Source organism: Hypanus sabinus, chromosome 5, assembly GCF_030144855.1.
Source record: "Hypanus sabinus isolate sHypSab1 chromosome 5, sHypSab1.hap1, whole genome shotgun sequence".
NCBI classification, from domain to species: domain Eukaryota; kingdom Metazoa; phylum Chordata; class Chondrichthyes; order Myliobatiformes; family Dasyatidae; genus Hypanus; species Hypanus sabinus.
The window spans coordinates 51,316,716-51,331,762 of record NC_082710.1 but is presented as its reverse complement, the minus strand read 5'-3'; positions in this window follow the sequence as shown (position 1 = coordinate 51,331,762).

Here is a 15,047-nt window from a genome sequence, read left to right as displayed (position 1 = left end):
AAAATAGAGAGCTATGTGATAGGGAAATAGTAGGCAGTTTTTAGAGAAGGTTACTCTAAAGATTGGAGGTGTAGTGGACAGTGAAAAAGGTTTTCAAAACTTGCAGAGGGATCTGGACCAGCTGGAAAAATGGGCTGAAAAATGGCAGATGGAGTTTAATATAGACAAGTGTGAGGTATTGTACTTTGGAAGGACAAACCAAGGTCGAACATACAAGGTAAATGGTAGGGCACTGAGGAGTGCAGTAGAACAGAGGGATCTGGGAATACAGATACAAAATTCCCTAAAAGTGGCGTCACAGGTAGATAGGGTAGTCAACAGAGCTTTTGGTACATTGGCCTTTATAAATCAAAGTATTGGAGTATAAGAGTTGGAATGTTATGGTGAGGTTGTATAAGGCATTGGTGAGGCCGAATTTGGAGCATTGTGTGCAGTTTTGGTCAGCTAATTACAGGAAGGATATTAATAAGGTTGAAAGAGTGCAGAGAAGGTTTACAAGGACATTGCCGGGACTTGAGAAACTAAGTTACAGAGAAAAGTTGAATAGGTTAGGCCTTTATTCCCTGGAGCGTAGAAGAATGAGGGGAGAGTTGATAGAGGTATATAAAATTATGATGGGTATAGACAGAGTGAATGCAAGTGGCCTTTTACCACTGAGGCTAGGGGAGAAAAAACCAGAGGTCATGGGTTAAGGGTGAAGGGGGAAAAGTTTAAAGGGAACATTAGGTGGGGCTTCTTCACACAGAGTGGTGGGAGTGTAGAATGAGCTGCCAGATGAAGTGGTAAATGTGGGCTTACTTTTAACATTAAAGAAAAACTTGGATAGGTACATGGATGAGAGAGGTTTGGAGGGATATGGTCCAGGGGCAGGTCAGTGTGACTAGACAGAGAAATGGTTCGGCACAGCCAAGAAGGGCCAAAAGTCCTGTTTTTGTGCTGTAATGTTCTATGGTTCTATAGTTACATGGTTGGCACAACATTGTGGGCTGAAGGGCTTGTAATGTGCTGTAGATTTCTATGTTTCTAAATAATTTTTCAGTGTCCTGCTAAAATAGCTTTTGGATATTAGCTCTTAATTTTAATTTACTTACACATATTTAACTAAAATGGAAATTGTCAAATAGAACATACAAAGAACAGTTAAAATTCATTTCCTTTTTGTCTTATACTGTTACGCCTGTGTGTCCCCCTCCTTTTTGAGAATCGCAAGATCGCTATTAATTCAGGTCAGGAGACCCAGGAAATGAGAGAGAGACGTTTGGAATGTCCTGGCCCCAGCGATACAAAGCCACGGAACAGGTCATTGTCTCTCGGAGACGGAATTGTGTATTGAGTACTGTGCTTCGTGGAAGACCTCAGGCAATGTGGGCTGGTTGGGGGATGGCATCATTCCACCCTGAGTGACATCTGAGACCCCGTGAGTGGGGATAAAAGAGGGTCTGGGGAATGGCCCCTTTAGACGCACCAGAAGAAACGCTAGAACTCCTGTAACAGCGAAAGCCGGTGGAAAAGCCCACGTGTGTCCTTTTCCATTTGCCTCGGAATTGGTGGGTCTTGACACGGAAGAATGGCTTTAGCTAACACAAAGGAGCAATCAGCCCCCACCGACTCTCGAAGGATTGACATCATAAAAGGAATGGGCAAGTTTAAACTCTCTCTCTTGACGCCAACCAAAGGCTGCAGCCTGCAGCTTGAGTGAACTTGAGTGACTTTTATATTTCCATTGGACAATACATTATCTCCTAGACAATGATAGAGCTATTTCTTATTGATTATTATTATACCCGTGCTTTTAGATTTAGTATTGACGACGTATATTATCTGTATGTTTGCATTGATATTATTTTTGTGTATTTTTATCAATAAATACCATTAAAATAGTACCATCAGACTTCAATGGACCTCTCTATCTTTGCTGGTAAGTGACCCAGTTACGGGGTACGTAACAATACTTTGGAGTTCTGTATAGAAAGTAACTGCTGGCCCATGTTTTCATTACAAATTGTTCCCAAGCGCTTGTAAACTGTTTAGAGACTGATTGAGAATTTAGAGTACCATTCCTGTGTCTAGAGAGAGATAGACTGGGCTTTATACTTTGAATTGTCTTTGTTACGAATGTGGAGCAACTCTGATGGGCCGAAGGGTGCTAAGTCGCCCCCTCCTTTTTGAGAATCGCAAGATCGCTATTATTTTGGGTCTGAGACCCAGGCAATGAGAGAAATACACAGCATGTCAGTAATGAGAGAGACACAGGAACAGCAAAGGCAGTTGTTATAGACACCGCAGAATACACAAGGTTTGGAATGTCTCCTAACAAATGCTGAACGGAACCGCTGATTACTGCTATTGTCTCTTGGAGAAGAAATTGTGTATTGAGTACTGTACTATTCATTGAAACCCCTCAGGGGACAACCAGACTGGTCTGGTTGAGGGATTGCATCATCCCAACCTGATTGACATCTGAGACCCCATGAGTGAGGATAAAAGGAGGGTCAGGGGAACACCTCTCAGACACACCAGAAGAAACGTACGAGACCGGTGGGGGCTTGTGTGTGTGTCCATCCTTGCCCAGGGTGACGAGTCCTCCACGGAACGGTCTAGCTAAAGGACGGATATGGATCAAGATTGTAACAAGGAAAGCTGGCAAGTTTTTCTCTTTCTCTCTCTCTCTCCAACAATTGCAACACAACGATGAACAAACGGCTACAGCCCGTGTGAACTGAAACGAACTTTAGATTTCCATTGGACAATTCATTATCCCCTAGACAACGATAGAGCTTGTTTCTTATTGATTATCATTATACCCGCACTTTTAGGTTTAGTAGTGACGACGTATATTATCTGTATATTTGCATTGATATTATTTTTGTGTACTTTTACTAATAAATACTGATAAAAATAGTATCATCAGACTCCAAAGGACATCTCTATCTTTGCTGGTAAGTAACCCAGTTACGGGGTGTGTAACATCTTATATCAGGTCTACAAGAGAGCAGAGATAATTAATAGCTAGACAAATATTTTACACTGCATTTGATGGGCCTGGAGACGTTGTGAACTGACAAAATGATGTGGAACTAGACTATATCAGTGTACTTGCATCATTATTTTGCATCAGATCTTCAGAGAAACTTTCATCAGCAGAAGATTATGGCCTAGTTTACATAATTTTAAATTGAACAGCTTTACCCAAGATGCTGTAGGGGATTGTATGATAATTAGCTGGATTAGGGTTGTCTGGACTTTTGTGAACATGACATACCAGGTCAATTTTTGTCATGGGCAAATAGATGTCAGCATTGTAGCAATGCACTCAATCATCAGTAACGTGATGGCAGCTATGATTAACAAGACATAACTCACTGACTGATGCCCAATATGGGTTAATCTTACCACGCCTTGGTCCAAGAATTCCTAAGGTTCATGTTCCTGACATCAATGCAGCTTTTCAATAAATCTGACTTCATAATGCCCTGGTAAAATTGAAATAGGTGACTATCACAGGGAAAATAATTCAATGGCTGGACTGCTACCTTGCACAAAGAAGATGGCTACAAAAAGTCAAACATCCCAGCACCAGGACATAATTGCAGGAATTCCTCACCATAGGGCCCTGAGCTCAACCATCTTCAGCTGCTCCATCAAAGACCTTCCTTCCTTCATAAGATCAAAAGCGGAGAACTTTGCTGAGCTTACGAAGCAGCTTATGATAGACTGCAGCCATGCCTAGATAACGTTTAGGATTGGGCTGAGAAGTGACAAATAACATTCACACTAGAAATGCAAAGACCATCTCCGATAAGAAAGAGTCTTGCTACCTACAACTGACTTCCAAAGACAATACCAACCCCCACCCCCGCTCCCTTTGTTATTATGGTGTCACCACTCGACAAGTTAGGCAGCAACTACAGAGGGCTCCAATGCTTTACATGTGTAGCATTGTTAAAGGATTGTGTAGAATTTTCCAAGAGTTGTAAATTGGAATCAAAGTTTAGCAGGTAAACATTTGTGTTTAGGTTTTTAAAGCAGAAATGTTTCAATTTGAGTGCGAGTATATTCCCATGAGGGAAAAAGGTAAAGAAGGTAAAACCAGAGCTCCTTGGATGGCTGAAAGTATAAAGAAATTGAATAGAGAAAAGAGCATCTAACTGATGCTAGATTGTTAACGCAAATGTGAGTCAGATTAGTTACAGAAGGCTCAGAGGAAAGAGAGATGGAGAAAAGAGCAAGTAAACATGAAAGGGAATGGAAAAAGATGTGACAGGCGTATAAACATGAAAAGAATTGCAGCATGAAAAAACAGAGCCAACTGGAGTCAATAAAAGAAAACTGCTTGTGCAGGCGTAGGACATGGCTGTGCTACTAAATGAATACTGTCAACTGCTTGTACAGGCATAGGATATGGCTGACCTACTAATTGAATATGGTACATCAAATGTAATTGAGGATGAATTAATTAAGTACTGCTGGCATCTCAGCAAGTGGATGTTTTAAAAAATCAGCATGGACTAGATGGGCCAAAGAGTTTTTTTGTGTTGTGTTCTCTGATTCTGGATGGACTTAAAATTAATAGAAAAATTTCTAGAAAGGGCAAATGCAGTTATAATTAATAAGTTCCATAGTCCTGATTGCTGAGGAAAGGAAGGGAGGAAATCGCAGAGGTCACATCTGTTGTCTTCCGATGTTTCCCCAGTTCTAGGAAAATATAAATGCTAAACCATTTTCAAGAAAGGGTAATTGGATGAATCCAGTATCTACTCCTACCACTAAGGTCAAACCCAATCCTCAGCGGTGGGCAGTCAAGACCCAAGGGGACTAAATTGAATGTGATTGGTAAAAGAAGCAAAGTGACATAAGGAATAGCCTTCTAATGCAATGAGCTGGTAGAGGCTGGAAGGGTCTGTAAGGTACTGGAGCAGACTCCATTGCAACATTCAGAAGGAAAACAGGTAAGTATATGAGAAACAAGATTTTGTGAGAGTCTGGGGAGAGTGAAGTCAGGGAAGTAATTAGCTTGCTTTTACTGATTGCTTAATGAGTCAAATGGCTTCCTTCATTATTGCAATCATTCTGTTCATTTGTGTAGGATTTTCTGAATCTTGCGTTCAGAATCAGAATCAGAATAAGGTTCATTATCACTGCCATACTGAGTGAATTTACTTGTTTTGTGACAGCAATATCGTGCAAGATATAAAAAGTATTGTTAGTTACAACAAATAAATAAATAGCGCAGAAGTGGAAATGGCAGGTCATGGTTTGTCAGGTCATCATAACCCAACTCAGATCCAAAAAGCAGGGCAAAAGATAAGTTGACTTCTCATTTCAGTATTAACTGAATACTGTGCTGCAATATTGACGGTGTACTCAACTATGCTGCATTCTGAATAATATATTAAAAAGAAGCTGCATACATCACGGAATCATTTGAAGAAAAATAGTCAATTTTTTAGGTAAGCTGATTTCTTAACCAGTAACAGTAAATTATGCGCTTATTTATATGTTTAACTATGTATGGGAATATAAGGGGATTTTGAAGACAGTGAAATCAAGCATCAGATGAGGTATAAAATAGTCCATCAATTTGTTAACATGCACTGAAAATTACTCATGCCAGGGTGTATTAAATATATGTATTTTATTTTGATTTGCTTTGAGATACTCAAAAGAAATCTGGGTGGCTCTGTGTTTATAGAACAGGTGCAACAATGCACCAGAAATTCAGGTTCATAAGACCATAAGATATAGGAGTATAAGTAGGCCATTTGGTCCATCAAATGTGCTCTGCCATTCAATCATGGGCTGATCCAATTCTTCCAGTCATCCCCACACACTCGCCTACATCCCATTCCCTTTGATGCCCCGGCTAATCAAGAATCTATCTAATTTTGCCTTAAATGCACCCAATGACTTGGTCTCCACAGCTGCTCATGGCAACAAGCTCCACAGATTTACCACTCCCTCTAACTAAAGTAACTTCTCTGCATCTCTGTTCTAAATGGACATCCTTCAATCCTGAAGTTGTGCCCTCTTCTCCTAGACTCCCCTACCATGAGAAATAACTTTGCCATATCTAATCTGTTCAGGAACATTCGGAATGTTTTATGAGAACTCCCCTCATTCTCCGGAACTCCTAGAAATACAGCCCAAGAGCTGCCAGATGTTCTTCATATGGTAACCCTTTCATTCCTGGAATAATTTTCTTGAATCTTCTCTGAACCCTCTCCAATGTCAGTATATCTTTTCTAAAATAAGGAGCCCAAAACTGCATACGATACTCCAAATGTGGTCTCACGAGTGCCTTATAAAGCCTCAACATCACATCCCTGCTGTTATATTCTATACCTCTAAAAAATAAATGCCAACATTGCATTCGCCTTCTTCACCACCAACTCAACCTGGAGCTTAGCCTTTAGGGTATCCTGCTCAAGGACTCCCAAGTCCCTTTGCATTTATGCATTCTCTCCCTAACTAAATAATAGTCTGTCTGTTTATTTCTTCCACAAAAGTGCATGACCATACACTTTCCAACATTGTATTTCATTTGCCACTTCCTTGCCCATTATCCTAAACTATCTCTCTGCAGGCTCTCTGTTTCCTCAGCACTACCTGCTCCTCCACCTATCTTTGTATCATCGGCAAAGTTACCCAGAAATCCATTAATCCCATAGTCCAAATCATTGACATACATTGTAAACAGTAGCGGTCTCAACACTGACCCCTGTGGAACTCCACTGGTAACCGGCAGCCAGCCAGAATAGGATCCATTTATTCCCACTCTCGGTTTTCTGCCTATCAGCCAATGCTCCACCCATGCTAGTAACTTCCTTGTAATTCCATGGGCTCTTATCTTGTTCAGCAGCCTCCTGTGTGGCACCTTATCAAAGGCCTTCTGAAAATCCAAGTTCACTACATCCACTGCATCTCCTTTGTCTACCCTGCTTGTAAAGTCCTCAAAAAAATTGCAGTAGGTTAGTCAGGCAGGATTTTCCTTTCAGGAAACCATGTTGGCTTTGGCCTATCTTGTCATGTGCCTCCAGGTATTACGTAATCTCATCCCTAACAATCGATTACAACAACTTCCCAACCATACAGATGTCAGGCTAACAGGTCTATAGTTTCCTTTCTGCTTCCTCCCACCCTTCTTAAATAGCAGAGTAACATTTGCAATTTTCCAATCATCTGGTATAATACCAGAATTTATTGATTCTTGAAAGATCATTGTTAATGCCTCCACAATCTCTCCAGCTACTTCCTTCAGAACCCAAGGGTGCATCCATCAGGTCCAGGAGATTTATCCACCCTCTGACCATTAAGCTTCCTGAGCACCTTCTCAATCATAATTTTCCTGCACAAACTTACAAACTTCTCTTCCCTGATACTCTTGAATGTCCATTATACTGCAGATGTCTTCCACTGTGAAGACTGATGCAAAATACTGTTATGAAGGATGAACAGTTCTAATGGACGATGGGGTGCAGAGTTGCCCATATTCCCCCCCCCCCCCAGAGAATCACAAACCGTTACTGTTGCTATGCTGCTCATGAGAGAGAGAGATGAAAAAGAAAACATGCAAGAATATCTGCTACTGATAAGAGAGGGGAGAGAGACTTGTTGATTCACTGTATTATGACTTCTGAGAGGGTTATTTATCTTATACCATTCTGTTCATTAACATTCCTCAGTGGACAGCCGGAGTGGGCTGGTTTGATGGACACAGTCAATCAAAATTGATTGATAACTGAGACCCCGTGAGCAGGGATAAAAGTCAGGTCTGGAGAGACACCCTTCAGACGCACCAGGAGACACACCATTGAGCACTGATTGAGTGTTGGAACCCACAGGAACGGTGGGGCATCGGAGACTAAACAAGGAGATCAGTCAGTAAAACTCACAGTGTTACAGCAGGGCTGGTGGGGACTTGTGTGTGTGTCCACTCATGCCAAAGTGATGAGTCCACCACAGAAGAACGGTCTAGCTGAAGGACAGAGGGGGTCATACCTGAATGGCCATAATGACACAACGGATCAAGAACGCAAAGGAAGGTTTGCCTGACTGTAGCTGTTACATCTCGCTGCTCGCTCTCTCTCTCCAATGATTACAACACAACAACCAATATCTACCTCAGCACGCATGAACTGAACTGAACCTTATACTTTTCTATGACAATTCATTTTCCCCTAGACATCGATAGAGCTTGATTATTATTGCTTATTATTATTCCTACACTTTTAGGTTTATTATTGCTAACTTGTGTTATCTATATATTTGCATTATTGGTATTGATTTGCTTATTTTACTAATAAACACCTTTGAATATAGTACCACCAGACTCCAACGGATTCTTCTTTCTCTGCTGACAAATTGGGGCCTCGTCTTCTGGGATTTGATTACCAAATTGGGGGACCAGTGAATAGGGATAAAAGTCCCTTATCTGATCTGGTTGTGTGGGTAACCAGACGGGAAACCAGCAGAGATAGAAATAGACAAATTTTTAGAAAGCCCGACTTTCTAGAAAGACCGCTAGAGGATGCCAAGAAGGCGGAATTAGTGAGCGTTGCGAAACAACTAAATCTCTCTGCAGATTTTCTCTCTGTCGATGAGAAAGTTGGATATACAGAGGGCAATAGCCCAGCATTATGTATCCAAGGATGTGTTCATGTCTGAGGTATTGGAACTGTTCCCTGAAAGGAAACCAGCCGATGGGGAGGTTCCGTTAGAGATGGAAAAATTAAGGTTGGATGCAGAGAAGAAGAAAATGGAGTATGAGATCCAGCTAAAGGAGTTGGAGGCTAAAAGGGAGAAGGAAAAAGCTGAAAGGGAGATAGAGGAAAGGGAGAAAGAGAGACAGCATGTGCTGGAAATGGAGAGGTTAAAGCAACAGGGAAAAGACCGGGCGGCAGACTCAAGTGGGGGGTTCAAGATTGGTTAGGAGATCCAGTTGGTACCTCCATTTGAGGAGAAGGATGTCGATAAGTTCTTCCTCCATTTTGAGAAAGTGGCTGTGAATCAGAACTGGTCTGAGAGAAAATGGGCTGTTCTGGTACAGAGCGTACTTAGGGGGAAGGCTCAGCAAGTGTATTTGGCATTGTCCATGGATGAGTCTAGGAATTATGAGGAAGTAAAAAGGGCTGTATTGAGGAGTTACGAGTTGGTGCCAGAGGCATACCGGCTGAAGTTCCGGAACTTGTGAAAGCCCTGGAACCACACGTATTTAGAGTTTGCCCGTGAGATACAGATGTGTTGTGAGTGTTGGTGTGCCTCAAAAGGAGTTGTTGGAGATTATGATAAACTGTTACAGTTAATACTGATGGAGCAATTTAAAAGTTGTATCCCTGAAAGTATGAAGACGTAGTTGGATGAGAAGGAGACGAAGATTCTGTCTGCGACTGCCAAATTAGCAGACGAGTACACCTTAACCCACAAGAGAAAGTTTCCCCCAAATAAGAGTTACCCGAGAGGCAGTAGGGACGGTAGAGAAAGTCCACCGGCTAAGGTTGAGAATAAGCCAGGAGCTAGTGGTAAAGGTAAGGAGGAGGAAACGCAGGCTGGCAGGAAGTTTCCTAGCTTTACCTGTTATAATTGTGGAAAAGCCAGTCATATTTCATCTAAGTGCTTTGCTCCGAAGAAGGAGACAGGAAAAGGGAAAACAGCAATCCCCACAGGGTGCATTGAGTTGGTCAGTAGATCGATGAGGAAGGCAAAGGTGGATAGAGCCCAAGAGGGGCGTGAGAAATTTATTTTGGAAGGGACAGTGTCTGTGAAAGAAGGAGAAACTCCAGTTCCAGTGAGGATCTGGAGGGATACTGGGGCTGATCAGTCACTGATCCTAAAGAAGGTGCTGGATTTAGGTCCTGAGACAGGAGAGGTTGTGTTAAGAGGTATAGGGAAAGGGACAGAAGCTGTACCTTTGCACAGAATCATTTTAAAATGTGACCTGGTATCTGGACCAGTCGAAATAGGGGTATGGTCTGAACTACCGAGGGACGACGTGGACGTCCTTCTTGGTAACGATTTAGCAGGTGGTGACCTGTGTTCAGCAGTGAAATTAACAAGCAAGCCTGGAAGAGGCAGATGTCCGGTTTGAGTGTGTACAAGATGTGGATGCACAGGGTACTGAACCTAGTATTGAAACTCAGGAAAAGTCTGAGGTATCTGATGTAGTTGAAAAGGAATGTAGTCCTTTTGGGTCAGATGGACTTGGTTCAGCAAAGAAAGGGTTAACCTTGGTACCAGTGGAAAGTGAGAATTCTCAGTTGTTTGTGTTAGGAGGTGTGTTAAAAGTTAATGATGAAATGAAACAATGGTATGTTAAACGAACCCGAGAGCAAGAATTTCACGTGGGTGATAAGGTTTTGGTCCTGTTCCCTGTAGTTACCAACCCCTACAGGCGAGGTTTCAAGGACCGTACAAAGTGATGAAGAAAATAGACTCGCTGAATTATGTGATCGAAACTCTTGATAGACGAAAGCCGAGCCAGTTGGTTCACGTAAACATGCTGAAAGGTTATCACGAATCAACCCCCACGGTGGTCGGTGTGGTCACGAAAACCGATGAGGCAGAAAAGAGTGTTAAGGAGGGGCCTGAGCATTTTGAAAAGATAAGCATAGTACCCACCAGACTAGAGAACTCTGTTATTTTAGCCAACCTTGCTGATAAAGTCAGTCATTTAGAGCCTGAACAAAGAGAGCTGCTGACAGAGCTCATTAAACGGCATGTAGATTTATGCCCAGAAGTTCCAAGGAGGTGTAAAGGAACAGAGCATGACGTTGTTACCTCAGCCCAGCCTATTAAACAATCCCCTTATCGGATGAATTTGGAAAAGAGCAAGCTGGTGGAAAAAGAAATTGAGCATCTGCTAGCTGCTGCTATTATTCGTGAATCTGCTTCTGCATGGGCATTCCCATGCGTGGTCGTACCAAAGCCGGATGGTACCATAAGATTCTGTACGGCCTACAGAAAGGTGAATGCTGTCACACAAACAGATGCTTACCCTAAACCTAGGGTGGATGATTGTATTGATAAAATGGGTAAAGCAAGATACATCACTAAGATTGACCTGTTAAAGGGATACTGGTGTGTTCCTTTAATGGACAGGGCTCGAGAAATTTCAGCCTTTGTCACCCCATCCGGGTTCTATGAATATAATGTGTTGCCGTTTGGAATGAAAAATGCTCCAGGGACATTTCAGAGAATGATCGATGCAGTGATTAGAGAGTTACCAAATACAAAGGCTTATATTGACAATGTAGTAGTTTGGAGTGACACATGGGATGAGCACCTTGAGGCTGTAGAGAAGCTGTTTAAAAGAATGTCTGCAGCCCATCTCACAGTGAACCTCACAAAGAGTGAATTTGGTCATGCCACGATCACGTACTTGGGGTATGTGGTAGGACAGGGGCAGTTGGCTCCTGTGCAGGCTAAAGTACAGGCTATTTCTGAGGTTCCTGTCCCGGCAAATAAGAGGGCATTGAGAAGGTTTTTGGGCATGGTGGGGTACTATCGAAAATTTTGTAAGAACTTTGCGGATATTGCCCTCCCTCTTACAAAATTCCTACGGAAGGATGAAAATATTGTGTGGAGCAATTCTTGTCAGGAAGCTTTTGAGAAGTTGAAAACCATACTGTGCCATCACCCTGTGTTAAAAGCACCTGACCTTTTGAAACCTTTCTCCCTGGCGACTGATGCAAATGATGAGGCTGCAGGGGCAGTCCTATTGCAAAAAGCAGGGGATGGAGTGGAACACCCAATAGCGTATTTCTCTCGAAAGTTCAATGTGCATCAGAGAAATTACTCTACTGTGGAAAAAGAATTGTTGGCACTTATCTTGGCAATACAGCATTTTGAGGTCTACATTTGTTCAGCACAGAGACCATTAATTGTTTATACTGATCACAACCCCTTGGTATTTTTGGCTAACATGAAAAATAAAAATAGGAGGTTACTAAGTTGGAGTCTGTTGCTACAGGAATTTGATATTAAAATACAACATATTAAGGGAAGTGACAACGTAATTGCTGACTGTTTATCTAGACGTTAATTTTAATGTGTATCTGTATTATTTTTGTAGTTAAGACCACTTCTGTATTTTGTTAAACTCTGTAATTCTGTAAGATGCTGTATTAGTTAATTTTCGCTTTGATGAAAATTCCCAGAAGGATGGGGGTGTTATGAAGGATGAACAGTTCTGATGGACAATGGGGTGCAGAGTTGCCCATATTCCCCCCCCCCCCCGGAGAATCACAAACCGTTACTGTTGCTATGCTGTTCATGAGAGAGAGAGATGAAAAAGAAAATATGCAAGAACATCTGCTACTGATAAGAGAGGGGAGAGAGACTTGTTGATTCACCATATTATGACTTCTGAGAGGGTTATTTATCTTATACCATTCTGTTCATTAACATGCCTCAGTGGACAGCCGGAGTGGGCTGGTTTGATGGACACAGTCAATCAAAATTGATTGATAACAGACCCTGTGAGCAGGGATAAAAGTCAGGTCTGGAGAGACACCTTTCAGACGCACCAGGAGACACACCATTGAGCACTGATTGAGTGTTGGAACCCACAGGAACGGTGGGGCATCGGAGACTGAACAAGGAGATCGGTCAGTAAAACTCACAGTGTTACAGCAGGGCCGGTGGGGACTTGTGTGTGTGTCCACTCATGCCAAAGTGACGAGTCCACCACAGAAGAACGGTCTAGCTGAAGGACAGAGGGGGTCATACCTGAATGGCCATAATGACACAACGGATCAAGAACGCAAAGGAAGGTTTGCCTGACTGTAGCTGTTAAATCTCGCTCGCTCTCTCTCTCCAATGATTACAACACAACCAATATCTAACTCAGCACGCATGAACTGAACTGAACTTTATACTTTTCTATGACAATTCATTTACCCCTAGACATCGATAGAGCTTGTTTATAATTGCTTATTATTATTCCTACACTTTTAGGTTTATTATTGCTAACTTGTATTATCTATATATCTGCTTTATTGGTATTGATTTGCTTATTTTACTAATAAACACCTTTGAATATAGTACCACCAGACTCCAACGGGTTCTTCTTTCTCTGCTGATTAGACACCCAGTTATGGGGTACGTAACAATACACATTCAGTTCCTCTGCCATTTCTGTGTCTCTCATTACAATATTTCCAGTGTCATTTTCTATTGGTCCTATATCTACACTCAACTCTTTTTTTTACCCTTTATTTACTTAAGTAAGCTTTTAGTATCTTCTTTGATATTAGTCGCCATCTTCCTTTCATAATTCCTTTTCCTTCCTAATGATCTTATTAATTTCCTTCTGCAAATTTTTAAAAACTTCCCAATCCTCTAGCTTCCCATTATCTTTGGCTTCCTTATATCCCTCTCTTTTGCTTTTACTTTGGCTCTGACTTCACTTGTCAGTCATGGTCTTCTTCCATTTGAAAATTTCTTCTTATTTGGAATATATCTGTCTTGCACTTCCCTCAATTTTTGCAGAAGCTCCAGCCATTGCTGCTCTGCTGTCCTTCCTGCTAGTGACCCTGTCCAGTCAAATTTGGCCAGTTCCCTCCTCATGCCATGTAATTTCCTTTATTCCTCTGAAACACCGACATATTGGAATTTATTGTCTCCTTCTCAAATTTCAAAGTGAACTCGATCATATTGTGACCTTAAGCTTTCTTATCACCTCCGGATCTGCACAACACCCAATCTGGCACAGCTGATCCCCTAGTGGACTCAACAATAAGCTGTCCTAAAAAGCCATCCCTTAGACATTCTACAAATTCTCTTTCTTGAGGTCCAGTACTGGCCTGGTTTTAACTACTATCACGACATTGCCCTTCTGATGCGCCTTTTCTATTTCCTGCTGTAATTTGTAATCCACATTCTGGCTGCTGTTCGGAGGCCTGTATACAACTGCCATTAGGGTCCTTTTACCCTTGCCACTTCTTAACTCAACCCATAGAGACTCTGCACCTTCTGATCCCATGCCATCCCTTTCTAATGATTTTATTTCTTATACAGAGAGCCACACCAACCCCTCTGTCTACTAACCTATCTTTCCGATACACTGTATGTCCTTGGATATTCAGCTCCCAATGGCAGCCATCCTTTAGCCAAGTTTCAGAGATGGCCACAACATTATACTTGCCAATCTGTAGCTGAATTTCAAGATTGTCCATTTTATTTCTTATGCAATGTGCATTCAACTATAACACTTTCAGTCCTGTATTTGTTGATTTCTTTTTTAACTGCACCATATCTCTATTGCCCTGTAACTCATCCCAATGGCTGTGATTTTGCCTCGTCTCCTGCCTGTCCTTTCTATCATCACTGTTGTATGCTACCTTTGATTTATTTCTCTTTTCCCCTTCCTCAGCCCTATCACTCCAGTTCCCAACCCCCTCCCAAACTAGTTTAAACCCTCCCTAACAGCTCTATTACACCTGCTTGCTAGGTGTTGAGGTGTAACCCATCTTTTTTGTACAGGTCGTGCCTCCCCCAGAAGAGGTCCCAGTGATCCAGGAACCTGAAGCCCTGCCCCCTACACCAGTCTCTCAGCCACACATTAATATGCTTGATCACGCTATTCTTGCCCTCACTAGTATGCAGCACAGGCAGCAATCTGGAGATTACTACCCTAGATGTCCTGCTTTTCAGCTTCCTACCTAACTCCCTGAATTCTCTCTTTAGGACCTCCTCCCTTTTTCTACCTATGTGACTGGTACCAACGGGTACCAAGATTTCTGGCTGTTCACCCTCTCCCTTCAAATACTCTGCACCCAACCTGAGACATCCCGTACCCTGGCACCTGGGAGGCAACACAGCATGTGGGTATCTCTATCAGGCTGACAGAACCTTCTGTCTGTTCGCCTCACTATGGGGTCTCCTTTGACTACTGCATTCCTCATCTTCTTTTCTCTGTTCTGCACCAAAGATCCAGGCCCAGTGCCAGAGACACATTCGCCATGGTTGTCCTCTGTCAGGTTTTCCATACCCCGTAACTGGGTGTCTAACCAGCAGAGAAAGAAGAATCCGTTGTAGTCTGGTGGTACCAA